This window comes from Triturus cristatus, chromosome 3_1 (genome assembly GCF_964204655.1).
Source record: "Triturus cristatus chromosome 3_1, aTriCri1.1, whole genome shotgun sequence".
NCBI classification, from domain to species: Eukaryota; Metazoa; Chordata; class Amphibia; order Caudata; family Salamandridae; genus Triturus; species Triturus cristatus.
Window position 1 is genome coordinate 733,984,497 of NC_140583.1, and position 18,230 is coordinate 734,002,726.

Genomic DNA, 18,230 nt, shown 5'->3' on the forward strand with positions numbered 1-18,230 from the left:
TTCTCATCTGTCAACTTCACCTCACAGGTACCCAACATTCCAAAACAGATGCGTAACACAGGCCCCCACAGCCCCTGTGGTGCGGGGGGGGCCTCAGCAAGATACTGAGGCCTGAGAGCTCCGGTTTAAATCCGGAGTGGGGCCCCTCCCGGTACCTTGCAGGGGGGCCCCCTCAACTTTTGTTACACCACTGTTCCAAAATGCATCATCACTCCAACATTCCATGCAGCACACAGCACATTCACAATGGCTGGGCAGGTGGTGAAAATGGCAGAACATTAACATGAACAGGATACTACAGAACAGGAGTGAAGACGGGATCCGCACTGGCAATAGGGAGGAACTGCTCGCGAGCTGCAGAGGGAGTCAGCAAGTATAGACCTGGTGAACTTTCTCAAGTGGGAAGTCCCAAGTGGGAAGTATCAGGTGCTGCTGTTGTTGCCAAAGCCACCTTTAGGGCAGTGCGACTTGTGCGTATCTGTGAAGGGTACCGTGCAGATCATAGATCTGAATTTTATGTGGATAGCTGAGTGGATTACTGCTTTTGTGACAGATATCCTTTTGCCACCACAGCTCATAAGTTACAACCCTAATATAGAACAGTGACTGTTAAGAATTGTCATCAAAGAGCTGCATGCAAACTGCATAAAATAGGTTAGGACGTTATGTTTCTTCCCCCCAGTCTTTCATGATCTATTCCTAATGTTGCTGAAAAGGGTTTGTTTGTGTAGATTATACATTCTTATTAGTAAAGTCAGCCTTTACCAGTGCAGTAAAACAAAATGTATGTAAGAGGGGCCTATGGAGTGATGAAGGCCACTTTTAGCCGATGATCATGGGGGAATCTGAGGTGGAGGTAATTTGGGGGGGGGCGCCAAGAATGATTTTCACACCGACCGCCAACAGCTCTAAATCCCGCCGTGGTTATTGCGATGCACATCATTCTCATTTCAGCACTACAAACACCTTTTGCCCTACCCACAGGGATGTCACAGACATATACCCACCTGAGGATAAGAAATAAAACAATGCTACATTGTGCAGAAAAACTGCTCCAGAGCCAGCTCTGAATGCTTGCTGCATGACAGATGGCAATTTATGTAGCACCGTCTACAAGTTAAATAATCTCTAGATGCTTTTCCACCCGTAACACAGTCAAGTCAGAGAATCAACACATGGCTATGTTCAGAGGCTGGGTTTAGGCTGACAAAAGATACACTAGGAGTTCATCTGGACCATCAGGGCCTGGAGTGGAAGTGCTCAAAATTAGGCAAAAGGTAAATCTCTGCCAAGTTTAGGTAGGAGAAAGGAGCTGAAGTGTCAACCTTTGGTGAGGCTAAAGACGCACTGTGTGTTGAGCACGGTCATCCAGCTTTCACGACTACCACACAGACGAGTGTGTAGCCTTCAAGCAGACACAGGCAGGGGCCAGGTTGCCCTGCGCACGAAAGCCCAGGGCTTTGCTTGCTCCCCATACATTCAAGAATCAAATTTAGAGACGTATGAAGACCTATATTCTCTCAAGAGACTACCACCAGGCAAATCAACAACCACATTAACATTGTTGTGCTTCTTCTGTTGTATCTCTATGACGAGACATCCCCTAGGCAGTCTTTCACCAGATCCTTCATCTCATTTAGAGACCAGAAGGTAGAGGATTCAGAGAAGAGCAGCAGGGTATGGAGGGTTCCAGAAATGGTAGCGAGACTGGAAGGAAACAATTGAGAGGGTGGTATAAGTAGACATGATGGGTGGTGGTTTCAATGCTAGGGTGGAACAGAGAGCAAGGAGTGGTGTAATAGTAAACTTGAGAAAGAGAAGGGGTAGCCAGACATGGTGTGCAAGGATGTCCTCCCTCATGTATCAGGAATACTTATTGAAAGGCTGATGTGTTATTTCACTGTGTCAAACACACCACATCAATTTCACCCGAAACGTGTTGCCTTAATATAGAAGACTGTGAGTGGGAAGTCAGCCCGAGGATTTTTAAAAGTCTAAGTCGACTGCACCGCCTCCATCCATCTAAAGTAGTAGTGAAGGAGAACTTGGTAGCTAGTGAATGAGGAATAAATAGACGTTTTTCATATGGTTCAGCTATGTGCCCAAGATGTGTGTGTGCCAATTACTGTTAGTTGTTTGTGACTTCTTTGGACCAGACAAACAAGCACCCTGTAATGCAATGCCAAAGGATGTAGGAGGAGAGATTGACTCACAATCAGTGCTTTTTAAGGTTGATCGCATAATATAAGAAAGTTCAGCCAAGAAGACAATCCCTGTCGAAGGGCCATAGATAGGACTAATGGACAAGTGGCGAGATCAACACTGAAGCTAATACAGATCTGGAATTATATTAAATATACAATAATACATTAAGTGTCCACAAGCTACAGAAAAGACCCCAAAAAATAGAAAATGTTGCAAAGGACAAACATCACCACAGCAGCTGGTCAAGTCCTTCGCCTATACTTTCATATCCATACTAAGAAGTGAAAAGGGTACATAGCTAGAGTATAATTATGGATCTTTATTTGGTTTCAGTATTAAGGAACTAAACACTTTACTGACTTCAGGGTGCAGGTCTTGAAAAGAGATTACCTCGCCATAGACCTTGTGTAATATGTATCATTATAGTGGCAGTAGTTTTACAAAACTCAAGAGGAAGGCCATCTTTCCAGGAGCTTTATTTGTGGCTCTTGCCTTGATGGACTCACAAATTTCTCCCTACGTGATGTCTGTCTCCAAATTTGCTGCCACTCATTGGTTTACTCTGGGCAACTAAAGTGTCTCTAAAAAGGTAGTCTCTTTTGATTATGTGTCTCTAGTGTCTAACGAATAGAGGAAGGAGCAGTAGTCATCGAACACCATCGCAATGGCTTGAGGATGTTCAGCAAATGACCCTGAGTAGGTTCATACTGTCGGGATTACTCTGGAATCCATGTCGTGTCTGATTAGAAACACTAATAATTGACATGCCTTCTTCCCTTGTTCATAGGTCTTGTGCTTAAGTCTTGTCCAGGTCCTTTTCACTTTCGATATATAAACAAAGTTGAGCTCAAATTTTGCCTTTATTATTCTGTTTGGTAAGTCGGATGTCGTCATCTGCATTACTGCTTCAACAAGGAAGGAAGTCATTGCCGTTTCCAATGAGTGCTGTTTCTGTAAGGTTTGGCATTTCACTATAGCCATATCTTTGACTATTTGGCCTTGGACGTAGGATTTTCCGGCTGCCAATAGCAGTTAAATCTTTGAGGTAAGTGTGCATTTGTTCATTATTGGCATGATTCCTATATTTCAATGCCAGCAGAGAACAAATAATGGACGGAAGTCTGAATGAATCAAACATTCACCCCCAGTCAAGAGATGTGGGTTAAATACATTGTTCTTTTGCTCACTACCCCACCCAAGTTTGGACCCAGCCATATACAAATCAGTCTGGATCCTGCTCCTCATGGGAACAGTCCAGCCGAACTGCCAAGCCGGGTCCTCCCTGGACCAGAAACAAGCATCCTGGGAGGATCTGGCCTGGCAGTTTGGGCTGGACTGTTCCCAAGAGGAGCATGGTCAAGACTGATTTGCATATGGCTGGGTCCAAACTGGGGTGGCATAATGAGCAAAAGACCAATGGATTAAACCCAGATCTTTGACTGGGGTTGAGTGGATTGAAAAGTTTCAGCACCCTGTCCACTTGTTGTGTTTGCTATGTTCACCCTAAGTGGTCATGGGTATGCCCAGACGTGGGTCCCTTGTTTGCTGTTCCCCTAGATTCAAGCTAGCCTGGCTGATGAGGTGTGAAACAGTGAAACCAGTACCAGGATGCTTGTTTCCGATCCAGGGAGGACCTGGCCTGGTAGTTCGGGCTGAACTGCTCCCATGTGGAGCAGGGTCAAGAATGGTTTGCATATGACTGTGTCCAAACTGGGGTGGCATGGTGAGCAAAAGAACGATGGATTGCTCCCAATTCTGTGACTGGAAGCGAGTGGTTGAAAAGTTTGAGCACTCCGTCCATCATCTTGTTGTGTTTGCTATATTTCAAGGCCGGCATTCTCCATCATTGTCATGTTGGTGCTTGTATTTTCACATCAAGGTCAAGCTTAATTAAGAAGTGATCTTAAATTCCAATATAAATAATTGAATCGTGAGATGCGGCTCATAACAGAAGAGCAGTGAGTAAGAAATAGTCAATCCTTGTTTCTGTGTCATGCACACACATCAGAATAGTATATTGCCTGTTGGTGGGGTGAACGATTCGCGAAGGTTACACTAGGGCATAGTCTACCATCAGATCTTTGAGGAGCACTTTGTCTGATTTGCATGTTTTGTTTCAGGGACCATATCTGTCCAAAGCTGAATTAGGTGTGACGTTCCAGATACCTCTGACCAATAAATTGGAATAGTCAATCTCAGTCAGGGTTCTGCTTACTACACAGAATCTAGATCTGCCCGTGTTAGGAGCATATACAGATACAATCACAAAGTGAGAGACTTGTAGGGATAGTTTGGCAAATGCTAAGTGGCCAGTTTTGTCATCCCAGGTGTTCAGAACCCACAGAGGTAAGTTTGGTGAATAAGTAAGGCTACTTCACCTTTTCTATAAGTGGGCTCAATTGCTGCAATAACTTTACCCACCCAGTCTCTTCTTAGTTTACCAGCCAGTCGGGGTGAAAAATGGGTCTTTTGTAATGGACCAAGGAGTGTTTTTTTCAAGCCATACAAGTAAGGACATTCTCCCGTTTGTTGAAGGTAGTACCATTCACATTTCGGGAAGATTTGTATATCAGTCATCGTAGACATGGTATGAGGGAGCCACAAAACAGTCTTAGTGGTTGTCAGTATGGGAAAACAGTTAAGGAAATGAATAAAAGAATGATGTACTCCAACTGGATCTCTAAACTTTAGCTAGGCGAGCAAAAACCCTTAGCATTGAAGTCTTCGCCGATATATACACGTGTGCCATGTAATGGTCGGCAAACACATTCTCTTTCTACATATCAGGTATAGCATTGCCCTACCATTGGTGCATAAGTATCTAGCACTTCTTTGAGGAGGAGCTAGATCTATCACATGCTATTCTTTCGGTTACTCGGTCATTATTCTTGGGGAGCGTGTAGGAGTACTTTCTAAAAACAATGGAAGTGTTAGTATGAGAGCGAAGCTTTTCATGAAGTAAAGGTTCCACCTCAATAATTTGGTCACCTCATACTGATGTATCTGATGCAAATAGCACAGGTCTAGTATCTACTGACGACACCTTTAAAGTAAACAAGAAGCCCTCCAACTCCTCAGAATTGTCATACTCTTGGGTGCGCTCATATATGGTGATAATCACTGTAGCTAGTTCAAGGAGGCCAAACTTAATGTACCATTTTTTCAGGATGGGTCTTAGAGCAAGGAACTTCTTCCACAAATCGCATCACTAGACCTATTTTAAATCACCTCCTTCTACCACACTACACATTCTTCACGACCCACACACCCACACCTCATCATACGGCAAAATTAAAAGATCTCTGGCAAAAAGCCCCTTTGCGGGCATTGCAGCGCCGGCCTAACGAGGAGCATGACCAGATGATGAAACATGACACCTTTCGGGGTGTGTGAGGGCACTTGCCACTATTGGAACTTATTCCACTGACCTGAAAACCTACTCTTTTTTTAATTCGTCCTTTCTCCTAACTTTGTCGAAGGAACTGCACACTCTTGTATTTAAGTTAATAGACAGACGACCATAGGTATCGGAGCACTGGACTGCCGGACACGCAGTTTATGTGCATGATTAAATTCAAGTGACCGTTGGAAGTCAATGTGTAGTGGAGTTGGAAGGAAAGATATCAGGAAGAATATCATATTGTCGCCTTTTTTCCTGAAGGCCACAGATGTGTATGGTATCCCACTTATTGTGTTCTTCGAGGTCAGTCCCCTTACACTGCAAGTTCCATATACCTTACTCCATTTAGGTTGACACTTGCCATCAGTATTCTAGATCGTTCAAACGTGCATTTGTTTGCTTCATTTTTATATTCATGTTGGTCAATTCCATTTGTATAAGTTTACTATTTTTATTGGTATAAACCATTGATTTCTCAATGGCTGCCATTGAGGATTTATTGTCCTTTAGTTGAGTCAATAGCCTGTATAAAGACAGGACATGGTCAGACCCTGCTAACAGAATCGTAGGCTCTTTCTAGAAATCTATTTCCACTTTAGCGACGTGTGAGCGGGAGCTTTGTATGAGTTTGGATTTGATATTGGTTATCTTTTCATATTGCATTGTGGGTTCTTAAACATGTTTGACTTTCTTTGCACTATTTTTTACTGAGCATCTTGCACTCTGGCACTTTACAAGGCCGGTCAGGTTTCTTTTTTACCAAGTCTTGTCAGGGGCTACTCGGCTGCTGGGCCATCTGGTGGCTAGCAGGAATGCTTCTGTCTCGTTTCTTTCTAGCCTTATGGCTGTCATCAGGAATAAAAGCACACTCGCAGAGCATCCGCACAGTGGGCACCCCAAACGGCACACCGGTCTGTGACCATCCATGCCTGGACCGCGCCCAGGGCCAGGGACCCTGTTGGTTTCCTATCCAAGGTCGGTAGATACTATTCACTATCTTACAGCAATGCCCTCCCTGGTCTCATACCCCACCCAGACCTCACTAAAACTTTTCTCAGTATCCAGACATGCCATGCCTCGAAGTTCAACAAGTCAATACACACCCCTAAAGTTCCAATGACTTTTCTTCAGACTGTATGAAAAAAATGAACTGTGCTCTTATAAACTGCCTGTTCTCTTGTCAAACTTTGCTTGGAAATGAATGACTTAATGAAATACTGAAATTCTGATGATCTGTTTATTGTGGACAGTAGCCTAAATTCAACTCTGCTCCAGGATCTCGTTGGTAGTCCCCCTGGGTTACTGGTTAAAGCACATCAACAGGAACTTTAAACATTGTGGGGGTATCACTTATATATTGAAAGAAACTTTTGGGATATCCTTGTTTAACATTTCAATGATCAGTGGGCTGAATCCTTAACCCTCGTGATCATGGCATCTCAACAACCGCCATTAGCGCCCTTTAACGAAAAGGTCCACATTGCACCGCAGAACAGTTCATTGCTGGAATCTGTTTCGCTTTCGGGTCACAGAGGGACTATGAGGCGCAGTCGAGCATGTTTAAATGCCGACGAGTTTGTTAAATACCAAAGCATGTTATATTCAGTAATTTAAAACCGCAAAACCTGTGACAGAGCTACAAAAAACACGGACTGACAAAACCAGTAGTTTGACTTTAATAAAACGATGTGGGTGTTGCTCTCACGATGAATTTGTAAGATTCTATACATTTTTTTTATAGCCGGCTCCAGTTTTGTTAGTGGCAGAGCTCTTCATTTAATAGATCTAGGTGACATTTAATTACGCCAGTGTTCTATATTTTTTTTTTTTGCAGAAAGGTGGCTTGCTTTTATACAAACAAAATCGGCGGTTCTTTTAGTAAAACATTATGTATGATACAAGAATGGGGAGAGATTGTGGCCTTAATGTCAGAACTGCCGATTTTGGAGCTGAGGAACCAGGTTCGAGTCTACGCCTGGGCTCAACAGCCTGTGATTCTGGGAAAATCACTCAATCTCTCCATGCCTCCCAAAAAATGAGTGTGTCCTTATTTAAGGCTCCAATACCTTCTGGTCAAGTTCGCGCTATATAAAAACTGCAAAAAAACACGCATTTGCAATGCATTTGTAAGAGTTTGAGTTATTTATGTGTTTTGAAAACCTGTAAGCGGCGTGTAAACAGGCAGGTTTTCTTAACACATAAATTAAAGCCATTGTCTTAAAACCAAGACGATGGCTTTCATTTATGTGGTAAGAAAACCTGGCGCGTTTACCCACCGCTTGCAGGTTCTCAAAACACATAAATAACTCAAGCTCTCACAGAGGTTTTAAGACATATGCCGATTTTTTTAGCTTGTGGCAAATATATCTCTCGGGAAGAATTAATAATGAGGAGCAATCAGCAATTCACACCACATTTTTTAAGTTCTCACCAGATTTAACACTTTTTGCAGGTTACAATAACAAGTGAAATCTACGACCTCCATGCAATCAGCAGAGCTCTGGTGAAGAGCAGATTGCTTGGTGTAGGTAATTGGTACTGAGTGCTGTTAGATCTCTCCTTACCGTTTGATTTAATTAGTTTTTTCCAGGGTAGACGAGAGAACTCAATGTTATCTATCAGAGAGAGATTGGCATGCTATTGCTGAGATAGGAGATACAATTCTCTTCGGGCATCACATTTTAAAAGAATGCCATTCCTGTCTAGATGGATGGCATATGATGCCACGGAAATTTTACATAAAATGTATCTAGCGGTCTCTAATAATTGCTTTCGCTGTAAACAACAAGGGGAAGGAGGTTGGCTCCATACGTTTTATTCTTGCCCTCATCTTGTTGATTTCTGGCAGAAATTGTTTGAGGCAATCAGCCAGGCTACTGAGACAACAATAGTACTAGAGCCCACCCTCGCACTATTTGGCGCTTCAAACAAGGAGCCGTCAATTAGTAAAAGGCCAACAATATTTTATTTCAATAGCTTTGACGATTGCACATTCTTTTATCCTCCAGTATTGGAGGACTGCTAAGGTCCCGAGAATCCAGAACTGGAAGGATAAAATGTGTCATACTATGAAATTTGAGGAAGCATATGCAAAGAGTGTGGGGAGATCCCGATTTGGGTTAAAATGCTATATGGCTCCCCTCATTAACATGGCAAATGTGGCTCCTAGTTTAAACACTAATGGGAAAAGTATTCGATAAGAGGCTTGAGAATTAGTGGGTAGCACTATATTCAAGAATTCCGAATCCGGTTCTATCTTAGGTCTGCACTCCATTGCGCAGTTTCTGTACACTAATGCACTTTATTCACAAGGCACTAATCGTTATTATCATATCTTAGTTCTGCACTCCATATGTAGTTTCTGTATGCTAAAGCACTTTATTCATAAAGCACGTATTGTCAAGAATTAATGTTATTTATGAAGAAAATACTTGTTAATCCAAAATATGCTGTGTAGTATGACAAGAAGGGAATAAGGAGTGAAGAGGAGGACAAAGAAGGGGAAAGAAAGGAAGGAATGGAAGGGAAGGAAAGGAAAAATAATGTAAGGTTAACATGCTTAGTCGGTATTTTGGAGCAGCACGTTTGCACTTAAATTGCTATTTACACATGTTTTTCTAAAGATCTAATAGTGTATACTTATGGAACAGAACCGAGGTTTCAAACCTGGTTTTACCTTAATATCACACTTTGCACTTTGAGTAAGCATGTTTCGTAATCGCTATTTTTGAGAAATATGTTTGTATTTAAATTGCTAATTGCACATGTTTTTCTAAGGATTGTAATAGTATTTGTTTCTGGAGTAGAACACTTGTTCCTAACCAGGTTCTACCGATAATATAGCACTTTGTACTTTGAACACAATTGCACTTTGTACTGTCCTAATCCAATAGGGAGAATTTTTATCATGGTTAATCGATTTGGATCAGATTGAAATGAATTGGAATAGGTTCTCTTTTCTTTATTTTTATCTCACTTTAGACTACTGCGCAATGTATTTATGTTACTTTCTGCTCAATAAAAATATATATAAAAAAAAAAGAAAGCCATAGTCTTTTACAATGCCAATGGCGCAAACTCTAGCAAATGCAAGATATTTTGCATTGCAAATGCTTGTTTATTACTGCCAAAGCTTCCGCTGTATCAATGGCATGCGGGTCAACTAAAGTAGATCATTTTCTAATCTTTACATCATTTCGCGAGTCTCCTATAGATGGGATGAGTGCTCCAAAGTAGTCTTTAAGGATCTGTTTAAAGCTACGCTTACCTCTCCTTATCTATCGTTCAAGAGGAAAGTCTAACTAGTTAGTTCAATATGTTCTGGGGAAAACTAAGGCTGTATAACAACTATCTGTCCAGTTATGTGGTAGCTGAAAATAAGCTGACTTACCACATACATAATAGATCCCCTTTATACTTGTATCTACATTTAAGAAGGTCTTTTCTTTCACCAAATAGTTATGTTTGCATTTGCTCATACTAGGTTTTCAACAGTTTTGTTTCCCTTTGGCTGTCGCAGGATGCATAAAGATCCCTTGTTGGTAACCTCAACATTCAATATAGGAGGGGGTTCCTTTAGTGTCGCTTTGCCTTTCCCAATGACATATTCAGCACTAGTCTTTCCTTCACTTTCTTCATCTATCAGTATCCTCTCAGTCAGCTCATCTATGAATACCCACTCATCCTGGTTAATCTTGCAGTTTACATTATGCATGCTCTGGTTGGTAGTACTCACGTTAAATCAATGGGGAAAATAATTTAATGGTATAAACAGTCTGATACCTTGACTTATAATTTAGATAAGAGCAAGAAATATGTTTGTAGTTCACAAATACAAATTTTCACCATGGCCGATTTGTACCTCCTCTAGTGGATCATCAAAATCAGAATAAAACAGTCTAGTCCAGACAATAGAAAAGTTTTAAGAAGACTGAACAGGAAAAATAGGACAGGGTTAAGTGGACGTATCGTGCACCCTTGGCTACAGAGGCCAGGAGATACAAACAGACATAACAACCTCCACCTCCGTGACCTTCACATATTCTGCTGGCATTTGATAATATACATTATAACTATGCACACTCTCATGCTGGGTAAGGTGAGACACGTTACTCAGAGGGGAATATCTAACTATAGGTTCAAAGGTAGAGTGCATTGGCATGAGGGATATCCCCTCCCAACAAATAGATAATCCAACAGCCACCCAAGCATGGAAACATGGAAGTGGCAACTGGCAAACTGAGAAGCAAACTATTGCAATGTTGCTGCACAATGTTAACCTAAATCAGTTCAAGGAAGTATTTAGTGCCGCTGTTAGTTCTCTACTTATAATGCTATTGTCTCTACCCTATCTCGAAAGCTACTGGGATTTGTATACTGTGTCAAACAGAGGCCTAAACGGAGCTATTGTCCTCTGACTGTTACCCAATCTCTTGTAAATAGTAAGCGTCAATAGACTCCTGTCGTGGTATCTTTTCGTCTCAGGAAGGCTCGTAAACGTCCATCGGACAGTCACCAGTCAAACTTGATTTTGGCAAGGTGCATCCAGTCTGGACCTGAACACTTCCAATTGATCTTTCTTTCGCATTTCGGTCGCTTGGTCAAGTAGAGGCTTTAATCCACAATGTCAATCTGGTCAACTTGTTTGTATTCGTCAAACTCACAGTCTTCCCTAATCATCTCTGGTCTCTTCTTAGGTGTCAACATTCTCTTTCTGGGAGCTGCAGTTTTTGGCCAGCTGTCTTCAGCTGGGCCTCAACCGTTAGAGGTGCTTGAAATCTCTAGCTCTGATGAGGCAGACTCACTCTCTGAGGTGAAGCTTCCCTGCCCAGACTCTACTCCTTGTGAGCTTTGCTGCGGCAGGTTAGTTTAAGCCTTTCACGAATTTCCACCGGCACGATGAATGAGAATTCTCTATCCAGTGGTCGGTATCACAGTGGCCATTGGGACGAAAACACTCATCGCCCCCTTGCTCTGTGTGATGTTTGCCCAATGTAGATCGTGGAACCTCAGCCTGGACTTCCTCTTCTTCCGACATCTCAGAAACCCCAAACCTGGGTCGCCTCAAGGAATTAGTGGATGTTGACTCCTCTTCTTCCTCTTCGTGCCTTACCATTTTAGTATGGCAGACATGAATCCAGTTCAGCAGACCAGTGCACTTGATGGCGATGTCAGTAACCAGGATCATCTGGTAGGGTTCTCGCCAGCGCTCCCCCAAACGAGACTTTCGCACATGCTTCTTAATGTGGATCCAATCACCAGGGTTCAGGTCATGCCCAGGGGACCCACAAACAGCTGGAGTAGCAGCACTGACCTGATTAGTGACAGAACGCACCACGTCAGACAATCCCTTGCAGTACTCTAGGACCAGGTCAACTGTGATATTCACAAAGGCAGCTGCCGGGACAGAGGGTATTCCCATGGTTCTCGCTATCACCATCTCATGCAGTGACAATCCAGTTTTTTTTACTGGAGGTACCACGGAGACTCATGAGCACCAAAGGAAGAGCGTCAAGCTATATCAGTGACATCGAGGTACAACCTTTGGCCAATTTAGCTTTGTTCATTCTGTTCAATCCATCGACAACACAGGACACCTCGGGTCTGTAACTACAGTGAAATCTCTGGTAAATTCCTTAGGCAATACAAAATAAATGGATTATCACGCCCTAAAGTACGCTCCTTGATCAGATTCAAGAAGAAATGCCATCCCAATGCGTAGTATCAATTCCAGCAGCAATAATTCTGTGAATGTTAGGTTGTCACATATGCCATAGGGATATGACTCAACCCATCGTGAAAACAGGCATACAATGACAAGGATATACCTTAATTGGTCACATCTAGGCATCTCCACAAAGTTGATTTGGAAATGATTGAAAGAGCGATCAGACTTTCCAATATGACTCATTGCCACAGCAAAGATTTTGCCCACATTCTGTTTCTGACATATGATACAATGCTGCCAAAAACTGTTTGCCATTGATCTGCATTGATCTGAAATGAGGATTGTACCAATAAGATCGGAAGGTGAACACCATCCCATCTCTCCCCAAATGAGCTGGACCAATCATGTGTCACACCATCGCAGGGAAGAAGGAATCAGGGAGAACAGGTATTCCCTCTACAGATACCCAAATGTTACAGGTGTCCCTTACACATCCCATCTTTTCCCATTTGGCCTTATGTAACTCAGGGGCAGTATGTTTTAAGCTCATTAACGGTATGCACAATATTCAGCAACATATTGGATACAGTCTCTCCTTCCACATTACATGGTCTGTCCAAATGTAAGGTACTGGACTAAAGAGCGCAGTATCGGGCAATCTCATCTGCATAACGGCTGCCTATGGGGACAAAAACATTACAGCTTGTGTCCAGCTCACGTCACCACATCAATCACCCTTGGCATTTGCAGAGCTTCTAACAAGTTTGAAACATACAGCCCGTTTCTGACCACAACTGGGCGAAGTCATGCACAACTCCTAACCCATACATGCTGACAGTATAAATAGTGACCTGCAAGCACTCAGAGGTATTGCAGACTTGGGTAAGTACAATCAGTTCAGCCTCTTATGTGGACGTTACATGGCACAAGTAGGATGCTTCTACGACTCCTCTTAGGTAATACACACCATAAGCGACTCTTGAAACTCGCCTCGATCCCTCAGGTAAGACACACCAACAAAGAGGCTATGATTGGTCTCAGGAAGAGGAACATCCAGTATATAGGATCTTGGCTTTGTGCACAACTTGGTGATGCTGACACAGTTGTGGTCGAAATCCCCCTCATCATCTTCCTCTGGGGTTGGCAACAGAGAAGCACGGTTTATTATGCTCCATTGCCGGAGAGAAACATTTTCTGATGCTTAAATGATTCTCTCATAATGAGTTAGGCGGCTGTTTGTCAAACAGTGGCGGCTCCTCCACTAAGGTGGAGGAGCGTCGCCCCACTGCTTTTCAGCAGTGTGAATAAAGGAAAAATAAAATGATAATAACGAGTTATTATCATTTTATTTTTTCCTGCTGTGGCAGCTTTGTGGGGCGGGAGAGGTTGCTCTGCTCTCAGAAAAGGGGAAGGAGTGGTAGGCAATATGTAAGTGTGCATGAATGTTTGGCCACCGGTCCCCGCCTGAGTGCCGAACCACAGCACCCAGACCAATCACAATGCTGCATTGCAGCATTGTGATTGCCTTAGCGGAGCCTGGGTGCTCTGTACCGGGAGAGACGAGGCGTTACGTTTATATTTTTTTCTTTACCCCCAACTCCCCCGGCCCTCGGTCTGTGCCAGCCGCCCATGTTGTTAAATGCTGAGTTCTGGTACGTGTCATGAGGATCTCTTCATGGAATGGGACACCATTACAATTAAAGGGGTAACCCATCACTATCCCTTCAGTGTGCTGGCTCTGCAACCACTTTGAGACAACCAGGCAATGCTGCAGCCACTGGATCAAGTGTAGCTGAGAAATAGCCACTGGGGAGCTTAGACCCACCACAGGCTTCTGTTAGTACAGACAATGCACACCCATCTCTTTAGTGACAAAAGAGCACACATTATTTTGTATATTCTGGCATTCCAAGAGCGGGTGCACTACAAACACAGATTTTTGAGCTCATGAAAGGCTTCCATGCTTTAATCATTCTTTGGTACCAGGTCATTGACATCAGTGTGTGTCAGCCTCATCAAAGGCTTCGTCAAAAGAAAAAGTTTGGGATTCATTGTCGGCAGTAACCAATCATGCCCAGAAACATCCTCACCTCCTACTGGGTGGTTGTGAACTTCATCTTAAGGATTGTCTCTTTGCGCTCATGGAAAACTCTTCTCACTCCCTTCTCTAGCTGATGTCCCAAGTACATGACTTCTCTCGGGCAGTATTGTAATTTCTCAGGTCAGACCTTATGTCCATTTTCAGCCAAATGGCCGAATAGTGCAATTGTGTCTTGCTTGCAAGCTTCTTTGGTCATCGGAGCGACAAGGAGATCGATGATATACTAAATTAATGCTGAACTGCATGGTAATTGCAGATAATTCAAGTTCTTTTTAAGTATCTGATTGAAATAGGATGGACTTTTAATATACACTTATGGGGGCGCAACACCACACAAGGATCTTCCTTGGAACCGGAGCATACATAAAACCGGTCTCTCTTCTTGTAACGGGTCCAAGAAGAAGGCTTGACAAAGGGACATGACTGTGAACCACTTGCCCTCTGGGGAATTTGGAACAGGATCACAGCAAGATTTGTTACCTCAGGATAGCATGGAACGACAATTTGGTTAATATTTCAGCGGTCTTATACAATCTTCCACTTTTTATTTGCTTTCTGTAAGGCCAAGGTTGGGGATTGGGGACTCCCAATAACTTCCTTCGAAATGCCTTGTTCTATCAATGCTCTCAATAACGGGGGTGATCTCTGCAATGGCCTCTGGGGTCATTTTATAAGGGACAGTGTTCGACTTGGCATCTTTTGGCATGTTTCCTGAGTTTTTGCTTTCTGACCTCCCAGTTTTGACTCTGTTTTTGCTGCTTAGTGTCTTGGTGCGCACTTTATCACTGCTGATCAGTGTTAAAGTACAAGTGCTCCTGTTGTAAACTGGTATGGATTGGTGTTTCCATGATTGGCAGTCCCTAGTAAAGTGCACTGAGTGTGCCAGGGCCTATAAATCAAATTCTGTTGATGGGTTGCAGCACTGGATTGTGACACCCACGCAAACAGACTGTAAATGTAACTCTGGCCTGCCATTGCAGAGCCTGTGTGCAGATTGGAACTGCCATGTCGACTTGGCAAGTGTACCCACTTGCCAGGCCCCCTCCTTCCCTTTTCTTACATGTCAGTCAGCCCTAAGGTAGGCCGAAGGTACCACTGTGGGCAGGGTGCAGTGTATGTGAAAGGTAGGACATGCCCTGGTGTGTGTGGCACGTCCTGATAGTGAATTACTGCCAGTTTCGTTTTTTTACTATTGCAAGGCTACCTGTTCCCATAGGACAGAATGGGGAGTTTGTTTATAAAATCTTATAAACATAACTGCCCCTAGGAACTAGGTAGAAAAATAAATTCTAGTATGCCTGAACTCAATCTAAAGATGCATCTTTTAGTGAAGGTGATTTTCACATTCCGTGTTTGAAAATACCACTTTTAGAAAGTAGGTATTTTCTTGCTCCACCATCCAGTAGGCCTCTGCTGGGGTTGTGGATTGACTCTCTGGGTTTTGGATGACAGGGGCTGGGGAGGAGCAGTGGCTCCAGATAGTCTAGGTGGGTCAGGCAAGGGCTGAATAGACCTGGGCTGCATTTAGAGCAGGGAGAGGAGATTTCCTTTCACCTGAGTGGGCTTGGTCTGCCTCTGACAATCCCGTCTCCGCCTTCTGCCAGGAAGCCACACCAGGGAGGGCAGAACTGGTTCTGTCTGGGCACAGACACTCTCTGCCTGAGAGGACAAAGGATTTTGGGCTATAACAAGTGGGGCCCAAACCCCTGAACTTTAGAACTCTTTTGGACCAAGAAGACTGCCAATAGGAAGAGCTGGAGAAGCTGTAAGGAGGAACTACCACTTTGCTGAGTGCTTTGCTGTGTTGGCCTGCAGTGGCTGCTTCTGTCTTGAGCAGCGAAAGGACTGGACTGAACTTTCTACAACTTCTTTCTTTGTGTATCTCCAATGGCTTGAGGTAGAGCTTGCCCCCTGTTCAAGAAGTCTCAGAAACAGCAAAGTTCTTCTGTCCTCAGCACTGGGGACTGTGTGTTTTGTGCTGCAACAGAAGAAAAAGCAACCCAACGCCGTCTACAAAAGCCGCTGCCGACTCAGTGTCCTGAAGGCACCACAGAGGGCACCACCACAATGCCGCACCATGACCCTGGTCTCACCGATTACGTCATCTGATGCCACCACCAAGCCGCTGCTCGCACTGCGACCTGTGGGTATCGCACTCAGCACTGCCTCGCTTCATGATGCCGCCTTGGTATCCCCGACACCGCCGCTTCACGTCGATATCGACACTGCTGCTTGCACCGCTGACCACAGACGCTGGTGCCATCGACTCCAGTTTATCAACCGATGACATCGCTTCAGCAACGACGATGCTGCTGCTTGCACCGTGATCTGTCAGCACCGCATCACATGGCACCGCGACCCTGGTCTCACCGACGCCGCCATCGAGCCGCTGCTCGCACCGCGACCTGAGGGCATTGCACACTGCACTGCTGCACTTCGCACTGCAGCACCCGACGATGCCAGCACTCCTGACTTCAATCGCGTGGGGTTCGATCTGCAACGCGTGTGACTTTGAGGGCCCGATGACTCCTGCATCGACCTCCGGAACCGACGCCTGCGGACGCTGTGCTTTCAGAAGCTCAACGAGAGATTGCCGACGTCTTTTATTTCTAAAGGTACTGTTTTGAGGGTCTCCCCGACACCGTAGCTGGCCCGCGACGCCACGGTCAGCCAGAACTGTTTGGATTTGTTTGTTCACAATGCTGTGATAGCCCCGGACTGAGCTATTAACATCAAGGAGCTGTATTTCAAGGTTATTTTGGTAACTGAAGATTTCTAAGTACTGTATTGTGGATTTTTATCATTTTAGGTCTTGTTTTGAGTATATAAAAATATTGGATATATTTCTAAACTGGTGTGGTGTCCTTTTGTAGTGCTTACTCTGTATTACTGTTGGTTAGTACAAATGCTTTACACACTGCCTATAAGATAAGCCTGACTGCTCATGCCAAGCTACCAAGGGGGTGAGCAGGGGTTATTTTAGGAGCGTAACTCCCTTATCGTGACTAGAAGGAAGGGTCCCTACTTGGACAAAGGTGCAAACCCTTGCCAACTAGAGACCCCCATTTCTAACAGCCTGTCTGTGGGAAAGCAGCATTAGGATGGATGGTGATTTTAAGTGACTTGGCACCATTAATTAACCCAATTTCTTTTCCCGTAAAATCCCAGGCTTCCTCCTTAACTGTTTCTCTCAGATCCCCTTGCGAATCTCTGTTGTAATGCAGGTTCCGTAGACTGCAACTTAAACTCAGCTGCCTCTTTTTTCATTTCCGACCCTCATCCTGTGTGAAATAGATGACACAGTTGAGTTTACAGAGAAGATCTTGTCTTAACAAACTTATAGGACTAGAGTCACAAATTACAAACTGATGCTCTTCTCTTATGACTCCTATTTTTTCAGGGGCTGTGATTGGATTGGTGCACTGTTGGTTTTTAATGCCTACACCTTGGACTTCTTTTCCCAGTAGGGGTAGGTTAGGGACCTCAACAGTTCTAACCATTAAACAAGTGGCTCCTGAGCCTTTTAGGAAAGATTTGGGATGTCCGTTGAGCTCTCCATCCATATATGGTCCACTTCCAGGACTGTGCCAAGTACTCACTCCTCCTTCCCCCTCAGGCACCATCATTGGCCCTGATTAAGATACATGGAGGTCTCGGACATCATAGGAACTAGGATTCCTTGTGAGATCATTATTTAAGGGTACCCTGGGATTTGGGTGAGGATGGTAAATACCTCCTTGCATCTGCATTGGGTCGAAGGAATTTGGCAGAACTTCAGAGTTTAGAGCTTTTGGGGCAGCTATAGTGGGTTCGAGTATAGGGGGAATCTGTCCCTGATCTGCCAAACTTATCCCCTG

At 43.9% G+C, this 18,230-nt stretch overlaps 1 protein-coding gene across 1 annotated transcript in view; it reads right to left on the reverse strand.

Moving 5' to 3' along the window:
• Positions 1-18,230, reverse strand: part of CHID1 (chitinase domain containing 1) — a 1,360,135-nt gene that overhangs the window by 52,465 nt on the left and 1,289,440 nt on the right. The gene's annotated exons all lie outside the window — the stretch shown is intronic.